The sequence below is a fragment of the Nematolebias whitei genome, chromosome 11 (genome assembly GCF_014905685.2).
Source record: "Nematolebias whitei isolate Nwh7 chromosome 11, NemWhi1, whole genome shotgun sequence".
Classification (NCBI taxonomy): Eukaryota; Metazoa; Chordata; class Actinopteri; order Cyprinodontiformes; family Rivulidae; genus Nematolebias; species Nematolebias whitei.
Genome location: NC_056508.1, coordinates 9,450,900 through 9,457,736, shown reverse-complemented (window position 1 = coordinate 9,457,736; position 6,837 = coordinate 9,450,900). Strand labels below are relative to the sequence as shown.

The window sequence follows — 6,837 nt, the reverse complement described above, 5'->3', positions numbered from 1 at the left end:
AAGGTAATTTTTTACAAAAAAAAAAGACCAACAAAACATTGTGAGCATATATTATGCTACCATTTATCCATCCATCCATCCATCCATTATCTTTACCTGCTTCTTCCATTTTGGGTCACGGGGGTCGCCGGTGCCCATGTCCAGCAATCACTGTGCGAGAGGCGGGGTACACCCTGTACGGGTCGCAAGTCCATCACAGGGCCACATAGAGACAAACGAGACAAACAACCATTCACTCTCTCACTCACACCTAGGGACAATTTAGAGTTACCAATCAGCCTAACATGCATGTTTTTGGTCTGTGGGAGGAAACCGGAGTACCCGGAGAAAACCCACGCAAGCACGGAGACCATGCAAACTCCACCCAGAAAGGCCCCTGGACCGGGGTTTGAACCAGGGACCTGCTCGCTGAGAGGCAGCAGCTCTACCAGTTGCGCCACCGTGCTGCCCCTACCATTTATCATACAGCAAATAAGTCACAGGAAAAACTAAACTATTAGTTTTTATTATTAAGCTGCAAAAGTGAAGAAACGTGCAGCACGTCAAAAACAAAACTAAAACCAGTGGGGGGGTCGACCACCCCACACCACCGCCAGCTGTGGTGCGCATTAAGTTTAGTTTTAGAGGTTAATATGTTTATAGATTTTTTTTTAATAGGTTTAGAGATTAATATTTTTTGCTTTTTATTTGTGAAACAAGGTCAGAGGAAGATGGTTCTGGTTCGGTCATTAGACCCGATGTTACACCATATTTTGTGACCTGCAACAGTGCATACAACACCGCCCCCTACGATCACAAAATATGGTGCAACACCGGTTCGCAACGAGCTCAAAACAGTCAGGAAGTTGATTCATTTTCTGTTTCCTTACGGTAGTTGAACAGGAAGATTCATCTCTAGTGAAATATTTTCAGAATATTGATGCATTTCTACCCGTTTGTCAAGACTGGGCCTGCTCTGCTCCATCTGTCTGCTTGGAGGAATCCATTTTGTAATCCGCGCCCGGTGCGGATCACGTGACACAATGACGTAACGGTGGCATAATGACGTCACCACGAATACTCAACATGAAATTAAAAACCTCGATAGGTGTCCTAGGAATCGATGTGTAGATTACTCGAGTAGTCTGTTAAAGCCCTACTTATAATGATGCTCCTACTCTTTGAAGGTGAACCGATGGTACCACACCATCTCTCAGTCAGACAATCTGATCAGTTTGATCAAAATCCTCTAGTTTAAAATCCTCACTGCTCAGATGAATCCTCCTCAAAGATACTTCCACCTCTTCCTCACATCTTGTTCTTTGGGAAACCTTCAAAATGAAAACAGGAGATTTGTGTCTACACAAAAACATTGTACAAAGGAGGTCAATGTTATTTTCTATTTCCTATATTCTCCCTAGTTTTATTTTTTATATCCTAGAACTTAAACAAAACTCCAGTTTTGATGCATTTCTGTTGATAATGAACCAAAGCTACTGACATTGTGAGTATGCTTGTTAGAAAAATATTCCTGTCATCAGATCTCAGTTAGCTTCATTGCAGATGAACGCCGTGTTACACTGAACATCACATCAGCTGGTGGACATAAATACAGTACAGTAATATTATATTTACAAAATACTAACAATAATAAGTTCATCTTACTTGTGAAAAGTTATCGCCCGAGACCTGACGTCAACAGTCCGTCGATTAGAACAGAAATAAGCTGCGAAGTGCTGAGACATCTTATGCTTTAACCAAATACGGACGACCGTTGCAAGATGGCGGCCGAAATTCCTGCGCCGCAGCAGCCAATGAGGTATTTACTGATTATATATCTATGTTACAGTACGTAACCAACGTTTCTGTTGCGATTTTTGCCACGCCCTTAAAATACGTTATTTTCACCAGTCCTGATGCGTCCGCCAAATTTGGTGACTTTTGGAATCTGTTAAGGCCCCCCTGGCTAATTCATTTGGCGGAAAAATTTGCAGCTCGGGCCTGAACAGAGCGATTACAATAAGCCTTCGCAGCGCTTCGCTGCTCGGGCCTAATAATACATATTGTGTTTTTCTTTGCGTACAGTTAGAGCGAGTTAGAGAACAGTATGCATCACAGAATGTAAACTACGAACCTCGACGCTTATTTCCTAGCGCCTCTTTAAAGACGATCCCTTAGCGAGGTTAACTCCGACATCGGCCACCGGTCAGATATTCACATCTGCGGGAGTAAAAATGCATCTGTTTATCGGTTTACTGAACACAACGTGGGTACTGCAGTGTAAATAAGCAAATAGAGCGTCTTCTTCTTCAGTTTTTTTTTTGTTGGCGGTTGGCAAACAACTTATGGTGTGCCTTACCGCCACCGACTGGTATGGAGTGTGGATCAGAACGCTTTTTAAAATAATAATAAAAAATAAAAAAACTATTTACTTGTGTATGTGTTGTCTGTCCTAATCATATCCTATTGATCAGCTTTGTTTTAATGAAGAACCTTGTCAAAATTTTTACACTTTTACTTCCTGACTCTTTCTGTAGTATGTTTGTGATATTAAATGTTTCTTTAACCTTTCTAAGTTCCTCCATCACGTGCCTTCTTTCTCTCTCATATCTCTGACAACTAAAAATCACATGCTCTATTGTTTCTGTCTCTCCACAATACTGACAATTTCCTGTTTCATGTTTTTGTATTGTGAATAATGTGTTGTTCAGTCCAGTGTGTCCAAATCTCTGTCTTGTTACTAATCTCTCTTCTCTTCTCATATCCTGATGCATGCTCAATAATCCAGGTAGAAAAATCCAAAAAAGTTCAATCTGGTCCTCTGGACATTCAAAAAAACAAAGCAAAAAAATCTAGAAACGTTTCGTCTCTCATCCAAGAGACTTCCTCAGTCTGAGGTGCTGTTTTCAGCTCGGTCTCTTAACTTTGCGGTTGCACCAAGTACAATTCCTCTGGTGGAGATGATCACAGCCACAGAATCAGCCATCCGCAACAACAAAATGAAAGAGGGTGAAGCAGAACAGCTCAGAATCAAAGTTTCATCCTGCCTCAGCAATGCCAAACCACCACCTTCCAACATCAGTAGAGAGGAGAGGGACGCACTCACCACTCTTAGAAAGGACAAAAACATCATCATTCTCCCAGCAGACAAAGGAAGGTGCACAGTGATTTTGAACCAGAAAGACTATCATGAGAAAGTTATGACACTCCTTAGTGACTTAACCACTTATGAACCTCTGAAAAGAGATCCAGGAAGTGGTTACAAGAAGAAGTTAATAGATTGCCTGACAAATTTGGAGCAGGACAAGGCTATTGACCGTTTTCTGTACCACAGACTGTACCCAGGGGAGGCCACACCTAGTCTGTATGGTTTACCTAAAATCCACAAACAAGGTGTACCTTTAAGACCTATTGTTAGCATGATTAACTCTGTCACTTACAATGTTTCCAAATATCTGGCGTCTGTACTCATCCCTTTAGTTGGCAGCTCAGAACACCACATACAGAACACCATGGACTTTGTGGATAAGGTGAGGGATGTCATCATGGAGACTGATGAAACAATGGTCTCTTTTGATGTCACATCACTCTTTACGTGCATTCCTGTTGATGATGCAGTAGAGGTGGTCAGTTTAAGATTAAAATCAGACACCACTCTGAGCAGCAGGACCACGCTTTCCACAGAACAACTGTGTCAACTCTTGAAACTGTGCCTGCAGTCAACCTACTTCACATATGGGGAGCAATATTATAGGCAGAAACATGGGTGTGCTATGGGGTCTCCAGTTTCTCCTATTGTTGCCAACCTGTACATGGAGGAGGTAGAAAAGAGAGCCTTGACGTCCTTTTCAGGGACACCACCAAGTCATTGGTTCAGGTATGTTGACGACACCTGGGTTAAAATCAAATCTCAGGAAGTCCAACATTTTACTGACCACATCAACTCTGTGGATAAATACATCAAGTTCACACGAGAAGATGTAAAAAATGGCAGGTTGGCTTTCTTGGACTGTGAGGTCTCAGTCTCTGATAGAGGACATTTGCAAACTGAGGTGTACCGCAAACCCACCCACACAGACCAGTATTTGCAGTTTGACTCCCATCACCCTTTGGAGCACAAGTTAGGAGTCATCAGGACTCTGTATCACAGAGCAGACAGCGTCCCCACTAGCTCAGGAGCCAGGCAGAAGGAGAAATCCCACACAAAACAGGCTCTAGAGCAATGTGGATATCCTAACTGGGCCTTCCTGAAAGCAGAGAAGAAACCCAAACAGGACTCCAGTCAGCCATCAGGTGAAAAGGAGGAACCCAGACCCAGACCAGTGGTCATTCCATATGTTGAGGGAGTATCAGAGAAACTGAGACGTTTATTTTCTAAACATAACGTCCCAGTGGCTTTTAAACCCCAAAATACATTACGGCAAAGACTGGTTCATCCCAAAGATCCAGTCCCCCGGCACAAACAGAGTAATGTTGTGTATGCGGTTCAGTGTCAGGAGGGCTGTGATCAGTCTTACATCGGGGAAACTAAACAGCCACTGGCCAAAAGGATGGCCCAGCACAGAAGATCAACATCATCAGGCCAGGATTCTGCGGTCTACACTCATCTCCAGGCCAGCGGTCACTCTTTCAAGGATGAAGATGTGCACATCCTGGACAGAGAGGAACGATGGTTTGAGAGAGGAGTAAAGGAGGCCATCTTTGTGAAAAGAAATCGTCCATCATTAAACAGGGGTGGAGGCCTCCGGGTTCAACTGTCCCCCTCTTACAATGCTGTGATTGCTAGTATCACTCAGCCCTCTGTGAGTAGTAAACAGCCATCAGTGTGCTAATGACCCATTGTTAGGCTGATGGTCCTTCTTGAGCATGTGATCAGCTGGTTTTGGTTGTCAGCAGCAAACTGGTTGATCCACTCTGAGAAGGTGCTATTTAAGAGACTGAGCTGAAAACAGCACCTCAGACTGAGGAAGTCTCTTGGATGAGAGACGAAACGTTTCTAGATTTTTTTGCTTTGTTTTGCTTTTTGTTTTTTTTTAATGTCCAGAGGACCAGATTGAACTTTTTTGGGTCTCTTCTCTTCTGTTTCTCCCTCCTGTTCTCATCTCTCCCGCTCTTCTTTGGATCTTATAATACCATCTTCCTTTGTTTTCTTCATTCCATTATTTCTGCCACTTTTCCATCAGTTTTTGTTTAACCATGCTTCTTGCTTCTGATTTGCTTGTAGTTATTATAAAGTTAACTTGTTGTGTTGTTGCTCTTTTTCCTTCCATGTATGCTGCTTCATTTCTTCAACCCCAGTGTGTGCTGGTACCCACAGAAATACGACTTCCAAACCATCATCGTTATTCTGAATAATGCTTGCTGGATTTCTAATAAAATGTCAGGTCTGCTGTTTGAGTGGCTGTGCTGTAAGCTTGTAAGTGATGAACTTGAATCTGAACATACTATTGTTTTAAATGGTCTGACATCTTCTATCCATTGTACTGCTAATAATACTGCTAACATTTTCCTGGTGTATACTGACAATCCATTTGTAATCCGTTTAACTTCTTTCTTATGGAACTCTGGTATGATAATTGCTATTCCTATTTTCCCTGTTGTGTCTTTTGATGCATCTGAACGTAACCATAATAGTTATTTATATATTTATATACTGTATATTAGTTAAAAGTGATTTTTTCAATCTTTTTTCTTTTCCATGTGTAAAATTTTCTTTTGCAGTTGGTAGTATCTGTCACGATTCACGCCTGTTCGAGTCAAATCTTTTTCACTCTGTTCACTGCTTGGTGTCTGTAAACCTTCTTTTCTTTACCTTCCTCTTTTTGTTTATGTTTGGGGTTGAGATTCTCTTTTTTGCAGCACTCATTGATCTCCTCTCCTCTGGCTGCATGTGGGTTTAAGGTTGTCTTCTCTTCAGCACACTCTGCACTGATTACCTCTCATTAAATGCACCTGTCGCTTCACCCTTTATAAACCTGACCTGCACACAGGGTGAGTGCCAGATAGTCGAACACAGTTTTCCTGCAAGTAGTTATCCCGCGCTCATAATTTCCGGTTTCCCTTGTAGCGTTTTTTCATAGTTCCCCTCCTGTCCAGTTTTTTGCATTCCTTGCTCCTGTCCCGCTCCTTGGTTCATGTATCCTCGCCTCCTCGTGCTGACTTCCTGTTCTGGGACTTTCGCTCGCCTGACTTCGCCTCCAGACCGCTCCTCACCGGATCTACGCCTCCATTCATCGGCACCGACCTACGCCTCCTTCACACTGCCTCCTCGCCTGCTCCTGCTTGGGACTGACGCTCTTCTGATCTCCGGTCTCGACCCTCGCCTGATTAACTTCGCCTCACGCCTCGCGGACCAGGGTGTCGTCTCCTCCCATCCATCCTCGAGCTCTTCACTGCAGCTGGCTGTCTCCTCTCACCAGGACCATCCCCCCTGCAGCGATCCCACCGTGCTGGAACTTCTCAGCTCCTCTGAACCCCCTCCTGACAGAGTAACGGTTAGTGGTTTCCGTATCCTGACTTTTGCTTTTGCTTCTGTCTCCTGTCGGGCCACTAACCGTTCTCTCCCTGTCCTTAGACTCGTTCCAGTCTTTAACCCTGAGATCGACACCAGAGCCAGATTCTCTTTGAGAGGCAAGGTCCACCAAGAAATAAACTTTTGAACCTGAGTCTTGGTGTTTGTGGTAGTTTTGGTCCAGACATTTGGGGGTTCGTTACAAGTATCCATGGTGGTATTGTTGGTAGCGGTACTATTGGACTTATTGTTAGGTTTCTTATTTGAACTTCTTGTATCTTCTGATCGATTATCCAACCAAAGCTTCCCGTTTCTCTCTTTGCTTTTTCCCAGCATGGTTTTAAAAT

General features: G+C 43.3%; 1 protein-coding gene across 1 annotated transcript in view; it reads right to left on the bottom strand.

Annotated features, from left to right (window-relative positions):
- zbtb48 (zinc finger and BTB domain containing 48) overlaps window positions 1-2,284 on the bottom strand; it is a 120,468-nt gene extending 118,184 nt beyond the window's left edge. Inside the window, exon 1 of the mRNA XM_037684658.1 lies at window positions 2,114-2,284. The gene's annotated coding sequence lies outside the window, so the exon portion shown is untranslated. The remainder of the gene's footprint in view (window positions 1-2,113) is intronic.
- Window positions 2,285-6,837: the final 4,553 nt, after the last annotated feature.